An 18,072-nucleotide genomic window follows, 5' to 3' on the forward strand; every position below is an offset into this window, starting at 1 on the left:
GTCAGGTTGAGAGTGGCAGTATCTCTGATTTTGGGTTAAATAATGATGGGGTTTTGTGCTTTCGAGGAGGGTTTGTGTACCGCGTGACTCGAATTTGAGATAGTCGATCCTGAAGGAAGCGTACAATAGCCCTTATGCTATGCATCGTGGTGGAAATAAGATGTATTAGGATCTTTGTGAACTGTACTGGTGGCTGAGTTTGAAATAAGAGGTAACAGATTTTGTTTTCCGTTGTCTGACGTGCCAGCAAGTTAAGCCTGAGCACCAGTTGCCTTCGGGTTTGCTCTAACATGTTAAACTTTCCTTATGGTAATGGGAACGTCTGACTATGGACTTCGTTAGTGGGTTGCCTTTAACACCTACTAAGAAGGATTATGTATGGGTCATCGTGGACCGATTACCAAGTCTACTCATTTCATTTTGGTTCGGACAGATTATTTTCTACAGAAGTTACCCAAGCTCTATATTTCTGAGATTGTGAGACTTCATAGGTTCTAGTTTTGATAATTTCTGATAGCGATCCTCGCGTCACTTCTCGATTTGGGAAGAAACTTCATGAAGCTCGGGTTCGAGATTGGACTTTAGTACTGTGTTCTGTCCTTAAACCAATGATCAATCTGAAAAGGTGACTTAAATACTGAATGATATGCTTTAGAGTTATGTAATTGATTTTCGAGGGAGTTAAGAGGACTTTCTGCCTTTAGCTGAGTTCGCCTATAATAAAAGTTTTCAGTCTATCATCCAGATGGCACCTTATAAGGCTCTGTATGGTCGTAAGTGTCGTACTCTACTGAGTTGGACTGACTTGGGTGAACAACGGGTTTTGGGTCCAGAGTTAGTTTCTGAGATTGAGGACAAAATCAGATTAATTCGGGATCGTCTTAAGGCAACTTCTGATACACAGAAGTCCTATATGAATCTAAAGAGGAGGGATATCGAGTACTTTGTGGGTGACTTTATCTTTCTTAAGGTATCTCCTTGGAAGAAGGTTCTGCGGTTCAGACGTCAGTGTAAGTTAAGCCCTAGGTTCATTGGGCCAAATCATGTTCTGTAGCATGTGGGACCAGTTGCTTATCAATTGGAGCTACCTGCAGAGTTTGACTGTATCCATGATGTGTTTCATGTCTCTATGTTGAGGCGGTATCAGTCTGATCCATCTCATATTGTTTCTGTTAGAGATGTCGAGGTTAGATCAAATTTAACATTTGAGGAGGAACCGATTCAAATTTTGAGTCGAGATGTAAAGATACAGAGGAGGAAGTCTATTCCGTTAGTTAAGGTTCTATGGCGGAATCATGACACTGAGGAAGCCATGTGGGAACCTAAGGATTTGATGTGTCAACAGTATCCTCATCTGTTCGGATCAGGTCAAATTCGAGGTTGAAATTTCTTTTACGGGGTAGAGTTGTAACACCCTGAACTATTTATCTTTGTTTCTGTGAATTCTGTCATAAATAAGTATATACTTCAGTGGCTAAATGCTCTGGGTGTGTGTTTGAGGTCTTGGGTTCAAGTCTCACTTTTGGTATTTATGCTATTTTTGGTCCTATCCTTGTTTGTGACAGTTTGGTTTATATTTTCTTCCTAGTCAAATCATATAAGAATGAGCCTACTGGTTCGAGTGGTAAGGCCTTAGCTTGCCCTAAGGTTCCGTGTTCGAGTCCCTATGCAAACGAGAATGTTAATTTTTGCTTCAATTTTTGAATAGAAGTTCGGTTGTAGTGAAATTCTGAGTTAGTTGGGTTATTAGTGGAGTAGTGGGGGAGGTTGGGATTATGTGCTAAAATTCTAATTTAATTTTTAACTTTTCTCTTTCCCAAAAACTATCCCTTTTTTTACGTTCTCCTGTTCTTTCTCCATCAAATTTCTTTTTCTCTTTTCTCCTTGTTTTTGTCAAAATCTTCAAAATCTTCCTTTCAAAATTGCGGTGTTTCGAACTTCTAATCTCTTCGTGCGTCAAAGTAATTGAAGGTGGTGAGTTTTTGCTTGAATTAGGGGAAATTGTTAAAGCTAGTCTAAATCGGTATTGCTTTATTAGTCTTAACTTGTGGGTTTTTGGCAGCAGTGAATCGTGAGGAACGAAAATCTCATCCTACAGAATCGTAGTCGAGATTATTCGAGAAGTGGGGTAAGTAACGAAAATTAGAGTTTCACTGTAGTCTATCTCTTTGTTTCAGTTTAATTGAGGATTAAGGACTGATTTTGAGGCATGTATTGTCGGTTTTTAGGTTCTAGTGGTCTCGAGATTATTTTCATATAAAAAACGAACAAGGTGTATAACAAAAACACGAAATATCGAAGTTTGGCGAAAGCCGAAACAGTGGCCTATCGACGCCACACGGGAGTGTGCGTAGCCATTTGGCTGGCTATGTGTGACACACGGCAATGTAACAGGTGAGTGTGTAGCCATGTGAGTCACACGAGCTAGGCCGATTTTGGCGTCTGGGCCCACACGAGCATGTGGGCCCAAAATTCTAAAATTTTCTCTAGGGCCGCGCGTGTCGTTCCAATCAACTTTGGGTCTTCCATAGGGTCGGTAAAGGCAAAACTAACCCTAATGCATGAGATCTATTATTCTGATAGACTGATCTGAGTTTAGGAAAACCGATATGTGTGTTTGATTATGTTGTATAAGTATGTATGATATCTATATACGAGCATGTGGGTCATATTAAATCTGTTAATTCTGTACATTTGTATTTTGTATCTGTATATGGGATGGGTTCTGTTTGTTGGAGGAAGTTTTCTGTGAGGTGATAATTCGCTATTATTCTGGCAGCACAGTTGCAAATTGATTCTAATAAGTGTCGTACATACACTATGTAGTGTGTAGGGCTAGGTGGGTGCTTTATACCTCACGTGGTGTGTTGGGATGGTCGAAGATGGTGTGTAGAGGTTGGGGGTAGGACATTGCATATCTGTATGTTTCGGATAATCTGATTTTGGTAAGGACTTATGTCTGTTTCTATTTTGATATACTGAAAATTTTGAATTTGATGCATGTATCTTTCCGTTGAGTTGCACACTGAGTTTTGAGTTTATGAAAACTCACAACTTTTGTCTCTACTGTTCAGGTAATCCTCAGACATAGGCGGGTCAGTGCGACGGAGTCTCTACGGTGACCACTAGTTCGTGAACTGTCTTAAATAATGGTTGTTTTATTTAAAATATGGATTATTTCTGAGTTTTGTAATTCTTAGACTCTTCGGTCTGTTTTATTTAAATTTTGTTTTTGGATGTGTTTTTTATTTTTATACTGCAATGTTTGACAAAAACCAAGATTTTACATAAACAAATATTTTTCTAGAAACACAAACTCAGTTTCCAACTTTAACAATATCCAACTTTCAGTGCAAAATAAGTTTTTTGAAAGAGTAAATTAATAATATTTTCCTTAACAAAAATAATAATATTTGATAAAATGTTGAATCTTTTTAGTAATAGTTAAACGTGAGAAATTTAACATAATTGATTTCAAAACCCTTCTTCGTAACACTCTCAGATTCGGCCATAACGTCTAGGCTGGGCTTGGGGTGTTACACTCATAGACATAGGGGTTAGTGTGCGTGAGATAATAATACCTTAGAACACAAGTTGGGGTTAGCTCATATTTGGCATCGAATGGCTCATAATGTGGATATCACGTCAGTCAATGATAAGGCATTATCTATAACACCCCACACCCGGCCTAAACATTAAGGTCGAATCTGGTGATGTCACATTGAAACACCTCTTACCCGTATCAACGCCGGAATAGGGTACGAGGCATTACCAGGATAAATACACTTATAGACATATTAATCCGAGTTATAAAATTTTATCCAAATTAAAACTTTCCAATTGTTATTCTTGGGTCGTTAATTAGGGTTTACTTGGCTAAATATACTCACAATCTTTCATTTCCTCATCCTATGAATTTATAAATTTTCACTTACTTGTTGAATTCGTCCTGAGTACCTGAATTGATCCGTATCATTGCATATTCTCATATCGTCAAATTTTCCTTTTTAACTATTGTAGTATATCAATAGTTCACTATCTGGTAAGCTAATTGTAACATAGATACATTAACCATTCATCTCCCATACAGCTAAAAAAATTAGCCACAAAGATAGTACAAATTTTCTCTATTCGATATAAACCAAAACCTGTTATTTCTTTTCCAACAAACCTTACTAAATATACACTTTATACTAACCCAAGTGTTTAACCATTCACCCATGACATAAATGTATTTTATCCATTATTGCCGGATATAGATATGCTTCACAAATCATAATTCACCTCACATAGTAACCGAATTAATTTTTATCATTTTTTAAATAGATTACAAAATAAGTTATATAACAAAATATAGATACATTTTAAACCACACAATTAAACAAATTTTCATGGCATTACATGATCATCACATATCAAAGACAAATGTTCTTGACATTTCCATCACCTAATCCGAATTAATCAATGCAACTCAATAATATAATCATCCATACATCATTATTATCACACACATATATATCATGACTAAATTTCTTAAACATTTGATCATTTGCTTTTCAATACCGCAATAGCTCCTTCAGTACCAATACGTATTTACCATTCAATTTAACATTTATCGATTATAATCGGGCATATGACCATTTATAAAAAATTCATTCATGCATTTTATTATCCTCCTCCTCCTCTCCATCCCACGTCCTTCATGTATATATCATGCTTAAATAACATTATACATAATTTCACTATCCACTAATATTTAAATTTAAAGTTGTCTAGTCGAGTTATAGTCACTAAATTAATTTTATCTAGAGCTACAGAGATCAAAATTAAGTTCCATTAATTTTCTCTGAAACTAGACTCATATAAATTCTTACCATAAAATTTTCAGAATTTTTGGTTTAGCCAATTAGTACAGTTTATTCTTTAAACTTCCCCTGTTTCACTACTTGACAGCTCTGACCCCTCTTCACTAAAATTTACTTAACTCTTTGTATAAAATTCAAATGATCTTCTTGTTTGTTCCTCTTGAAAATAGACTCATTCAAAAGTTCAAGCATGTATAATACAAGTCATAATTATTTTTTTACAATTTTTGGTCATTTTCCAAAGTTGGAACAAGTGATTTCGAAATCAATTCAACCATATCTCACTAAAATTCAAATATTTCAAAATATATAACTCTTTTGCTTTCTTTGTTTCTTTCATGTGAAAATAGACTCATTCAGCTTCAATTTAATATATTATTCAGCCTTTAATTCAATTTCTACCATTTATGGTGATTTTTCAAAGTTGCATAACTGCTATTGTTCAAAACTATTTTATTTCTAAATTTACTCTTTTATAGTTTTGATATTTCATACCATTTTACACATGGGTCAATTAAGTATCAAACCCAATATTCCTCACATAATCTTGTCCATTTCATATGTACATTCACTTTTCCAATTTCCCTGTTGAACACTCAGAATATTATCCATTACTCGGTGGATTTAGCACTTAGCAACCACCTTAAATTCAGTGATACGGTGAATCAATACTTAGCAACCACCTTTATATTCAGTGATACGGGGAATCGGCACATAGCAACCCCTTTCACAATCAAATGTACGGTGGAATCAGCACTTAGCAACCACCTTTAGAATCAATAATTCGAGGAATCAGCACTTAGCAACCCCTCGGGGAATCTGCACTTAGCGACCTCTTTTTATCCAATGTTTTTCGGTCTATTCCGAGTGTTCAATCGGAAACCTTGTTTTTTTAACATTTTACCACCTTTCTCAAACTTAACCACATTTTTTTTATAATCTACATCAAATATTTAATCTATATTCACTCAAATCTCAACAATATATCGAATAACATTAAAACAATGCATTAATTCACATACAAACTTACTTTGGTGCAACATTATAGAAATTTAGCAATTTAGTCTTTAATCTTTTCTTTTCTCCGATCAAGGTCGATTCCGTTTCTTTCTTGAACTATAATAACACATTTAACTTATTTAACATGCACATTCATCAAAACAATCCTTAACTCAAACTTTGGAAAATTACAATTTTGCCCCTAAATTTTTGCATATTTACACTTTTGCCCCAAAGCTCAGAAATTAAACTTCATCTCTTATTCTTATGTTTTATGACATACTGAACATTTTTCCCTGCTATGGAAACGTCAAATTCCCACTCTAACACTTATGAACATTAGGTATTTTTACCGATTATGTCGTTTTACTCGTTTTCACTTAAAATCGCTTAGAAAAAGTTGTTTAACATAATTTATAGCTTTATATTCTAACATAAAACATCAAAATAAACACATTTCGCCTATGGTTATTTTTCCAAATATAAACCTTAGGTTAAATTATTGCTAGAAATAGCTAAAACAAGTTACCATGACTCTAAAAACGTAAAGAACATTAAAAACGGGGCTTAGAATCACTTGCCATGGAGCTTGGAAGCTTGAAAACCCCAACTATGGCTTCTCCCCTTGCTAAATTCGGCCTTAGCTTGAAGATGGACAATTTTTTGGCTATTTTGGCCTTTTTAATTCTTTTAATTACTAAATGACCAAAATGCCCCCAACTTAAAAAAATCTTATTTCACTTATATCTTGTCCATTTTTGTCCAAAAAGTTAACCAATGGTCTAATTACCATTTAAGGACCTCCAATTTAAAATTTCATAGCAATTTAACACCTCTAGCTTCTAGAACTCAACTTTTGCACTTTTTACAATTTAGTCCTTTTGGCTAAATTGAGTTCCCAAACGTCGAAATTTTTGAACAAAATTTTTACGAAATCATTCCGTGAAATTGTAGACCATAAAATATAATAAAAAATAAATTTTTCCTCGTCAAATTTGTGGTCCCGAAACAACTGTTTCGACTAGATCTAAAATCGAGCTGTTACATTATCAATGGTGTCGACTGAAAATGTTGGTCCATATGTATTGATGGAAGAAAAAATGAAGAATTAAAGTTTCAAGAATCTAGTGGAAGTTCTTTTATGGTGACGATATCGAATGTCCTAATTTAATTTTTGTTTTTCATTTTTATTTTATGTTGGAATTGTTCTTGCTTATTTTATTTTTAATATTAAGTTGAGTGTTTTTGTTTGATTTCACAGTGGTTGATGAGACAGTGAAGTGGAGAACCAAAGTATTGAAGAAAATGAAATTTTAGCACACAAAAAGGCCCAAAACAATAAGGGACGTCGCGACGAGCTAGGCTTTGGTCACCATGACGAGGAAGGTCAACATCACAATGTCTCCCTATGAGGTCAAGGCGTGCTAAGGGTTAGCTGCCTCTAAAGAAATTTTTTTTCTTCTTCTTCTAGTACTCTCCAACCTCCACAACCTCACAGATCAAGTACTTTTTCGTCCTCATTGAGCACACAGATCTTAATGTCTGCACAATAGTAAGGATTTAGCCTTTCAAGGAAGTTTTATTGTTTACACTTTATGTTTTTACATCAAGGACAATGTGTGCTCTAAAGTTTGGGAGAGTACATAGATTTTAGGTTGTGTTGTGTACTTTCTTGGTTTTCTTTATTTATTTGATATATTTTATATATTGGAAAAAAAAATTTTGAATTGCATGGTGCTTGGATTATGTTATTACTGTGAATAATTAGTTGAGAATAATGAAGTATGTGTTGATTTTCATCAAGCATGCAATTTTTTATTGATATGAGATGATTTGTTTAGTTTTAAGGTAATTTAATTAGGCTACTTAATTAAATTTCATAATAAACTAGAAGTACCTAAGTAAAAATGTTTGATTGTGTGCCATAGGACAAATAATCATTATAGATATTTGTAGATACATAATGGTTGAATTAATAATTACTAATTTGTTTAATTAAAAGCATGAAAGAAATTGTGTTTTTTGGAATGCTTAGGGATGACCTAAGGCATTATTTAAATAGCCGGTATTTAAATGACCTACCTTTATGCTATATATTCCTAGTTCCCATATTTTAGCCTATTTATTCTTCCTTGATGAACCTTTCTATAATACTGAAACCTTGAGCCTAAATTTGAATTTAAAACTTGGACCTTTCTATATATTTGGTCTTTTGTTGCATTATGAAATAGACGTCAGACCATAGATATTGAGGGATTAGGTAGGGACATCTCGGTGGTTTCAAAAAGAAATAGAATGGGAAAAGTGAAGAATAGTACAATATAGTGAGTATAGGACTCTTACAAAATTGTGCGTAAAATGAAAAATTAGTAGAGTGAACAAAAGCATTGTGAGCGTTAAAAGAAAAGCGAGAGAAATAAAATGATGGAACGAGTTAAAAGTAGTGTGAGTAACAAAGAGGGAAAATAAATAAAATGTAATTAAATAAAAATCACATATATTCTTAGGATATTTTTCATTCATATTGCACTAAAACTTGCTAAGCTTAATATACTCATGAATATTGTGCAATGTCTTCATATATTATGTTTGCAGAGAAAAGGAATGTGAGAGAAGGAGAAACAAAGAGTTGAGTCGTGAATATAAAACTGGGGGTGAAAGGGAACAATATCATGTGCCTAACTATTTCTAGTTTTTTTTAACTTTTTTAGCCATATATTCGTTGAACTCACACCGTCCTAAGCTTTAGAGGTTACAAGCCTAGAAGACTTATTTTTTCTATTTTTTTATCTTATTTTATGTTGTTTTGTAAAAGTTTAAATGCAATTACTTCATTTATTCACTTGATCTTTTTTCTTCTATTATATATCAATAAAATTGGCTCAATAAAATCGGGTTTTCTTGTTATAGAACACAGTATTCTATATTTTATAGGAGCAATATTCTATAGTAGCAAAGCAATAAGAAATACGAATAATAAATTTATTTAAAATAAAAGTCTCAACAAACCAAAAGAGGGGGGAGGAAATAATAAAGAAAAAATTATACAAAGCTAGATATGAATCATCCACACCCTCTTTTTTGTATTTCATTAATTGAATTATGTTTGATTAAGACTAAGTTTTGTAAAAACCCTCGCCTACCTTAAAAAATAATGAACAGTTGTTGTGGGTTGAGCTCCTTTTTCAAGGAAATAGAGAATGGTGGGAATATTTAAATAAGTTTGATTATTTATTGGATCATAAAAACCTACTTTTCGAAGATCTCTTCCCTCTCTTCGGGATCGAACATCAATTGCAACAATTCGATAAACAGCTCATGTGACTTAAGCATTCTCTTTGCATAACTTTTCGAACTAGCTAATAAATAAACTTAGTGAATGTTCTTTGATTCCCATGCTTGTATATACTATATATTTGTATAGCTTAGATTGATGGTAATATAATTGAATATTTTGTCATTTGGATTACTTCTAAGTTTTTTAGTTCCTTAACTTTGTAAACTAAGAAAATTTACTGTAGAAACTTCCAAGTTATCAATTTATGAAAATTAAGTTGCATGTGAGATAGAGAAGACACAACTTTAATATTTTTTAACCATGTTTCTCAGTAGTAATATAATCCAAGGGACTTCATTATTGCATGTTGTGTGCTTGTTTGCTTGAGAACAAGCAAAAACTTAAGTGTAGGGGAATTTGATCTACCACAATTCGTTGTGGCAAATTAATCTCTTTTCAAAACTTAATGAGTTTGTATTCAAATGATATTATATCCTTTAATTTTGTTTTTATACTTGGTTTTAAAGTTAAGTTTAATAAATTGAGCTTTTAGTGTTGTTTTATGACCTGTTAGGCTGACCTGGACCTAAGAAAGAACTAACATGATGATTAAGCATGCAGGACATGATTTTAGGCCGATAAGTCATTAGATTTCCCTGAATGTCACAACATTCAAAGGGAATGTTGTGACAACGAAGCTAGCCTCAACACTTAGCGAAATTTTGAGTACAACTCCAAAAAGTGAGCTATGGGAGACAATGTCGCGACATTCACAAGCCAAACTTGTGACATCCAATTTTGAGTCTAAAGAAAGAACATAATTTTGTCGATATGGTAACATCCATTAGACAATGTCGTGACTTCCAACTTCGAGTCCAAAGGGGGAGCATACGACCTTCAATGTCGCAACACCAGTTCGACGAGGCCCAAAAAAAAATGTAAGGGTGTTTTTGTTCGCACAATCTTATTTAACTTGTTAATCAACTTGTAATTGACCTAATTAGGTCATACTACACATATACAATAAATATCAGCTCAAGACAATAGATTAGAGGAGTTCGACAAACTTCTTTTACACAATTTCCATTTACCTTTTAGAAAGTTAGAGTTTTCTTCTATATTTTCTTAAGTGGAATTCTTCTATTCCGAAGTTAGACGGTTGCGAGCAGAAATTGTTTCAAATGCGGGTTGTTCCTTGATTAATCCACGAGCATTTATTTATATCTTTTTTGTTAAATTCAATTAATGATTGTTTGTATAAATAGTAGAATAAATTTGTGTTTTATTCATATCTTGCATGAATAAAATGTTTAATTAGTTAATCAATTAAATAAATAATCATCTAAAATTGGGTGTTTATTCAATTTTGCTAAATAACTTATTATACTAGGATTGAATATCCTAGTAAAACATCTAGACAAGTGAGACCGAAAAGGAATCCGTATGCCTAGGTGAGACCGAAAAGGTATCTTCAGTAGTAGCTCTTTGTGAATATGAGACCGAAAGGGTATTCCTAGTTAAGGGTGGTAAATAAATAAATTGAGGGTAATTATCGGCTTAATTAATAATTAGCAAATCAATCGATTCTAGGTTAAGCAGTTTGCATCGTTGAAATTAGGAATAGGAAGTTCTGATAGTTTAACCTAGGTTTAGTTTTCATTTAATTAGTTTTGTCTTAAATTAATTTGGAATTTCCACTACTAATCCGTTGCTTGACTAGACTAGTAATTATTTTCAAGTAATTAATTTAGTAATAATTTTTTCCAATCTAGCAATCCCTTAGGTACGATCCTCATAATACTTTCTAATGTTTCATTGTAAACTTAAACTATATTACAATTTAACATGTTCACTTGTAGATATCGCACTTTAATTCTTTATCTAAAGTGCATATTTATCAGCCCTTATACACACACGCTGAAGCGAGGTCGGCCACTAAAGAGCTGGAAGAGATGATGAGATCTCAATATCCCCACCTCTTTTCAAGTAAAATTTCGAGGACAAAATTTCTTAAGGAATGGAGAATTGTAACGACCTGACTTTTGTTGATGTCAAAAAATATGGTTTCAGAACCCATTTTTGTAAATCGAATTTGTAAGGATGAAATATAAGGATTAATAAGGTTAATATGAAAATATAATGAAGATCAATTAAGTAATTTAACTGAGGAATTGTTAATTAAAGCTCAGGAACTAAATTGTATAAGTCCAATCGCTACTGAATTTTAATATAGAAAATCCTTGGGGACCGAGTTAGCAATTATTGAAAAGACCAAAATGGTTATTTAACCAATTATAAACATGATATAGTGGATGATGATGATGATTTCCACTTAATCTTAATCTTATAATTAAATAAATAAACCTTAGTTAATGAAATAATCATGATTAACTAAGTTTAATTAACCTTAATTAAACTATATATGTAATTGTAAGTGGAAAGAGAAAAGAGAATTCATTCATCTTCCTTCTTCACTGTCTATGTTAAGGAAAAGAAAAGAAAACTCCAAGGTTTTGAAGCAAACATCCGGTCATTCAATACACAAAGTAACCAAGTTATTTCTTTGAAATTTTTATAGATTCTTGATCACGAGAGCTTGAATTAGGTAGTCCATGTATCAAATTGTTCGATCAGTTTATATTTAGCAAGTTGTCATTATAGTGAAACTGATGATTTTGTGCTTAATTTCAAGAAATTGATAGTTAATATGCTTAGATTGTGATAAGGACTAAATTAGAAACTAAGTTAAACTTGTTAGATAACTTTGTGATGTTAGGGACTAAATTGAATAAATTAGAAACTTTCATGAAACTATGTTATTGATAAGAAGTATAATTTCTCTAATGAAAGTGAGAAATTAGATTTTGATCTGATGTTAGATATTGAAAAATACGAGTATTTCGAATGTGGGACTAAAATGAATAAAACAAAAAATATGATTGGCTATGTATTTAAATGTGAATTGGGTGTAAACTGACATTATTTTATAAGTGAATTATCACATGGCACTAAAGACGACGTCGGGTCGTCGCGAGAGATGGGAAAGATGAGAGTTGTAGATAAGTGAGGAAAACTTGGTGTGTACTTTTATGATTCAGGTTCATTATACATATATGCATGTTTGTTGAATGTTAGCTATTGAGGTAAGTTTATACTTTTCATATAAATTGATTCGCATTTGATGATAATATGTCAATAATTGAATTGAGATGTGCATAAAACAAACGAGCATAATATGAACTTGATAAATGACATGTGATGTGAATTAATGATGAAATGGTATGAGATCATGATATGTAAATTGGTTTATAAAACATAATTGGATCATTGGATCCTTATTAGTTGTTTGAGTTTATTCAGATATAGTTTCCATCCCATAAGATTAGACTGTGTACGGGTTTATACATCGGTTTATCTGATGATGCACTATGTGCCAGTATAATTACTTCGAATATTCTAATGATTAATTGAGGTGCTAGATTGGTGTGTTGGTTGGACGATCCATGTATCCATATTGAGTTTGAGTCTGGTTAATAGGGATTAAAAAACATGAACTTGATAAATGATATTTGAATTGAAATAATTATATGAAATGGTACTACATATGCATATTTGTGAAAAGTGATTAAAGACAACATGTGAAAAACCATGCGGACCTGTTTATACAAGCCCGAAGGGCTTATATGAAAATAAAACGAATCAATAGATTCAATACAGGAATAGGTTAATGATATAACTAAATAGTATGAGTTGAAATGGAAATGAATGTACACTTGATAGTAGAAAGTATAGCATGACATGTTTATATCAATTTGCCAATTGTGACAGTGTATGAATTGCTGTATATATGACAAGAACAGGTGAAAATGAAATGGTTGAAACTTGAACATGCATCGGTTACACTCTTATGACTTTTTTTATATATGTTTTCATTTATATGACTTGAATCATGGAAGTATCAGTGAGCTTTATCACTCAGCATACAGTTTGTTTATTCCATGCACAAGTATTAGTGGATCACGAAGACTCGAAATTGATCCAGCATTCAAACCACAACTCTCAACTCAGTAATATTTTTACAGTTCCTTTGCATTTTGATATATGGAATGTACCTAAGGTTGAGTCAGTTTTAGATCATGAAATGTCATTTTGACACCTTAGAAGAAAAATCTGAACTTGAATATAAGTATATGAATTGTAAGCATGTGTGCATGATGTCATTTACAAATGGAATCAATATTTGAGATGAATTGTTTGTGTTTTTGAGTCATTAGACAATTTTAGTATGTGTATTGATAGGTTGAATCAAATGAAGCAAAACTTGCAGAGACTTTACCCTTAAAGTCACGACACAATCCTATTGATGTCGTAACATCAGCTCTCAACATTTTTAAGTCCCCTACTAAAGTCACGACGTCAACCTCCTATTTTCAGAGTTGTGACACTACACTATTTAAGTTGCACACTAAGCTTCTGCCCTTAATGTCGCGGCATGATCCCTTCATGGTCGCGACACCAACCCAATAAACTTTGAAAATTTATATTTTAGTCCTTAAATGGCCTCAGGTTATCAAAATAGCTTTCATAAGCTCGTTTAAATCTCAGATATGATTATATAATATATTGTGATTGTATATTGAACTTAATAGCATGTATAATTTGTTTAATTAATTTGCAAAAGTGATTGTAGTTGCTGCGGCAACAAATGTGGCGTCCCATAGCTCAAACCCAACAATAGAGTCGGGTATGGGTAGCACACTTTGGCTCTGAGATTTGCAATCCATTAACATCCATTTGCCAAAACTTTCCTCCTCCTCTTCCCCTTCTTTATGACCAATACTAGGACATATTTCTTTTAAATGGTCATATCGTTCTCACTTGAAACGAAGATTCAAAAGTGCTTCATATTCAACTCTTTGAATATTTTCATTGAAGTAGACCTTAAAAACTAATGAGTTCCTCAAGTTGATACAGATGGCTAACTTCGCTAATCTCCCACGTGAATTACTATCTGTGTTATAGTCGATCTTGATTACTCATCTAATGGTTCTCCTAATTGCCATAAGGATACTCTATTTATACATTGCACTAGGAATGCTAAGAAGCCGAATCTAGAAAAATACGTTGTGAGGAAAATCTTGATCAGTGGAGAAATAAAAAGTCCAAGGACGCATTGTTAGATGCTGCCCAAAAACCGTCCAAGGTTCTTTTAAAAGAACTCTAGCATAATCCTCAACCGACTACAGTTTGACTAGGTAATATTCATTCTTGAAATCAGTGAGATCAATGTTATGGGAAAATTTCCAAATTTAAAAGGTTTTGCTTAATAGAAATTTCAATCCTATCTTCCTACCCAAGAGTTTAATTATAATGACCTAAGACATGCTTTTAACCAAGAGAGTATAAACCCTCACAAAAAATAAATTAACAACATGCCATCATTGACCTTCATTTTCACATCTTATTCCTCAAGTGTAAAATTCTCTTCATCATTAATTCTAAAATCATACATAACTAGCTTGATGTAACACCCCTAGCCCGACCCAATCGTCATGTCCAAGCTACAGGATGCAACATCAGTTGCCAAAGCAACTACGATAAAATACACCATAAATAAATCATTCAAACATAAAATTATGTCATAAACACATTCACATTAAGATATACAATTAAATTTGGGCCTTAATCAAGCTTATGAAAGCTCTTTTGTATACCCGAGCATGAAATAGGACTAAATTATAAAGTTTTAAAATTTCAAGGCTAACGTCATGACCTTAGGCCACTCGACGTCATGACGTGACTCACTATTGATCAACGTTGGGACGTAGACTCTATTTTTGGTAAAATGAACCATTTGGTACCTACTTCATAGCTTCCAAACAATTCCATCAAACCAAGCTACAATTACCAACTTCTCCTGTACCAAATCATTCTCAATATGTACCAAAACAATCTATTTAACCATTACAATTCAATCAATCCAGTATAACTTCAATTAAGCATCAAAACATACCATTTCAACAAGTTCAATTACAAACCATCTTTTCAACCAACTAGCCATTCAATATCATCTTTCTATCTATGTTGAACAATATTCAAACATGTCATTTTAATCACCAAACATAACTCAAATTCATTCATTAGAAACAACCATTTCACCTAAAGTATTTACCTTACCAAAATTTAAGCATTAGTAGGGTCTTTAACTAAAACTACCATTTCAAGATAACATATACTACCTATGTACATGCCACAAAATCAAACTTAAATTATTGAAAAAAACTGAATCAATAACGGGATAGTGTGAGCTTCTCATTGATCCGCTTGACACATTCCGTAAGTTGGCAATCTACAAGGTAAAAGGGAAACAACGAAGTAAGCATATTGAGTGCTTAGTAAGTTCATAGGCATTAAACATCAACTTACTTCAATATACAATTTGATACAACAAGCTATTTAACTTGGCAAAGTTTAGCTCAACATAGCAATTCATATATCAATAAGGTGAGTTAATAGATAATCACATTAAATGGCCATTCAAACTTATATCAATCCAATTTAATACTATTCCCATAATCAAATCAAAATTTAACCAATTGGATAACAAATTCTTAACATTCTATTGCCATTTTTCACTTTTCATTAACATTTTAGCCCGATGAACTCAAGTGAATAGATCCAGATGCATGGGTAACTACACCACACCAGGTACCATAGTGCAAAACTCGTAGCCAATCATTCATATAATCATATAACAATATGCCCCCTTCACCACACCAGTATCTCTATAGAGACATAAAATACTCGATGATTCGCAACAAATGCTAGATCTCGATTTAATCAATAATGATCTCTATAAAATCAATTATCTCTCATATCCCGTACAAGTGCGCATATAAACCTATTGGCATGTCAATTATATCCTATCCTTTATTACATTCACTTGGGCATATTTAACACATAACCATTTTTGGAAACAAATTTGGTTTGAAAATGGTTTTTTTGCATAACGGAAAATAAAAAATTTTGAAAGTCGACTCAACTTGTGATATTTATAACAATAAACCCTAAACTAAAATCATACTTGTGTTTTCGAATAAGCAGATCCTTGTCATTTTCCTGCTTTCAACCAAACAATTTTCTTTGTTATTCTCGTACCATAAATTGTTTCGAGTGTGAGCTCAAACCAATTAAATCAAAACACAGAACTAGAAAAACTTTTCTTTTCTTTTAGGGTGAAAAGGAAAATTATCCTTTGAAAATAAAAACCAACAGAATTGTTATTCTGGAAAAAAAATTTTTAATAGTTGAGAATAAATTCTATCTATTTTTCAGTAGAGTAACAATATCTTAGAGTTGTGTGAATAACTTTACCAGTGCCATCTATTTATAGGGAGAGAAAGTAGAACCCTTGTTCAATTGTAGAAGTTTATTTCAACTAGAAAAATAAATTCCTACTTAGAATAGGAGTAGGGTGGATGACACCCCTTAGTATTCTTACTAAGGTTTCTGCCTGCCCCCATCATATCTATTAGGGGGTTTTGAGCCTCTCTCACATCGAGTCCAATTACGAGTGCTCCCCGGAATTTTCAATTCAATACTTTGTAATTTGATTCATCTCGATTATGTTTTTCTATTTCCCAAAATAAAATTCAATATTTATATTCAATTATATAATTTTCTAATCCCAATTTTACCCCTAGTAAAATTATAACAATTTTTCCCTGTTAAAATTTTTGAAAAATATATTTAATAATTCACAATTCAACTTGTTCATTATGATCAAATGGTTTATTTTCTTTTTTGGGCTTTAAAATCGCTCAAAAACATAAACTCATTTTTCTGATAATTTTTAACTAATTCATCTACATTTGGAAATGAATTATTTCTCATTTTCATTTCCATTTTCAGAAAAACACATTCATTTCCAAATGATTCCATTTCTCCATTTCAAAGAAAACCATAATCATTTCTGAATGTTTTCCATTTCTCTATTTCTATTCATCCTATTCATTTTTATTCAAATACACAATTCATTTATGGTTTCAACGAGCTAGCGAAGGGACCGATTAGACATATGCAATTGAGGTTCAAATGATTTAAAATTAAGTTCCAACTTTTCGCTTATTAATTATAAACTTATTTAGCCACGAAGTCATTTCACTATAGTATCGTGACCAAGCTTTCCCCAACGAAATACCATTAAAAAAGTAACTATTTAGTGCTCGTCCAATGAAATTATCATAAGTGTGTTACACTTATAAGATATACTTGATCTCTTTGGGATAACATTTGTTCTCCTAATATGATCCTATTTTATCTCATAGTAACCATTACATCTTCCTTCATGAAATTCAATTACTATCAAATAGAAATCATGTCATCCATCACAAAGATGAATGACTCGTGACCCCGTTTACTTTTCATCAACCATGTAATGCCAATGAGAGGATATCATTTACCCATGTCTTGGGCTATGAATTCCACTATTGTAAATGACGCTACATACTGTAAAAGTTGTACACCCAACGCACCAGCTTTCGGTTCCTTATCTATTCGAACTCAGGCTTTTACTTACATCAACGTGTACAAGTCACGCATACATAGTCCGCCATCCACTCAGAATCTAGATATGCCACACTATGAACATCACAAGTAAGTAAATCCATAAACGGATTTAGGATCTAATCTACTTGGGTCCTATCTGATGTATTGTTAGTCCAGTTAGTCACATCATGTCTCTATCTTCTAGAGGCATCCACTCCGATGCTCAAGACAAAGCATCTCTTTAATTGGACTTGATAGATAACAGATTAGTCTTTCAATTGGTTTGCTCATTTCCACTTAGACAAAGGACATGTCTAGTTTCGTATACTAATACAAGTTGTCTTTTTGTATTATGATCTGACCACGTAATATCGTTTAGTATTA

The sequence above is a fragment of the Gossypium hirsutum genome, chromosome D10 (assembly GCF_007990345.1).
Source record: "Gossypium hirsutum isolate 1008001.06 chromosome D10, Gossypium_hirsutum_v2.1, whole genome shotgun sequence".
Taxonomy (NCBI): Eukaryota; Viridiplantae; Streptophyta; class Magnoliopsida; order Malvales; family Malvaceae; genus Gossypium; species Gossypium hirsutum.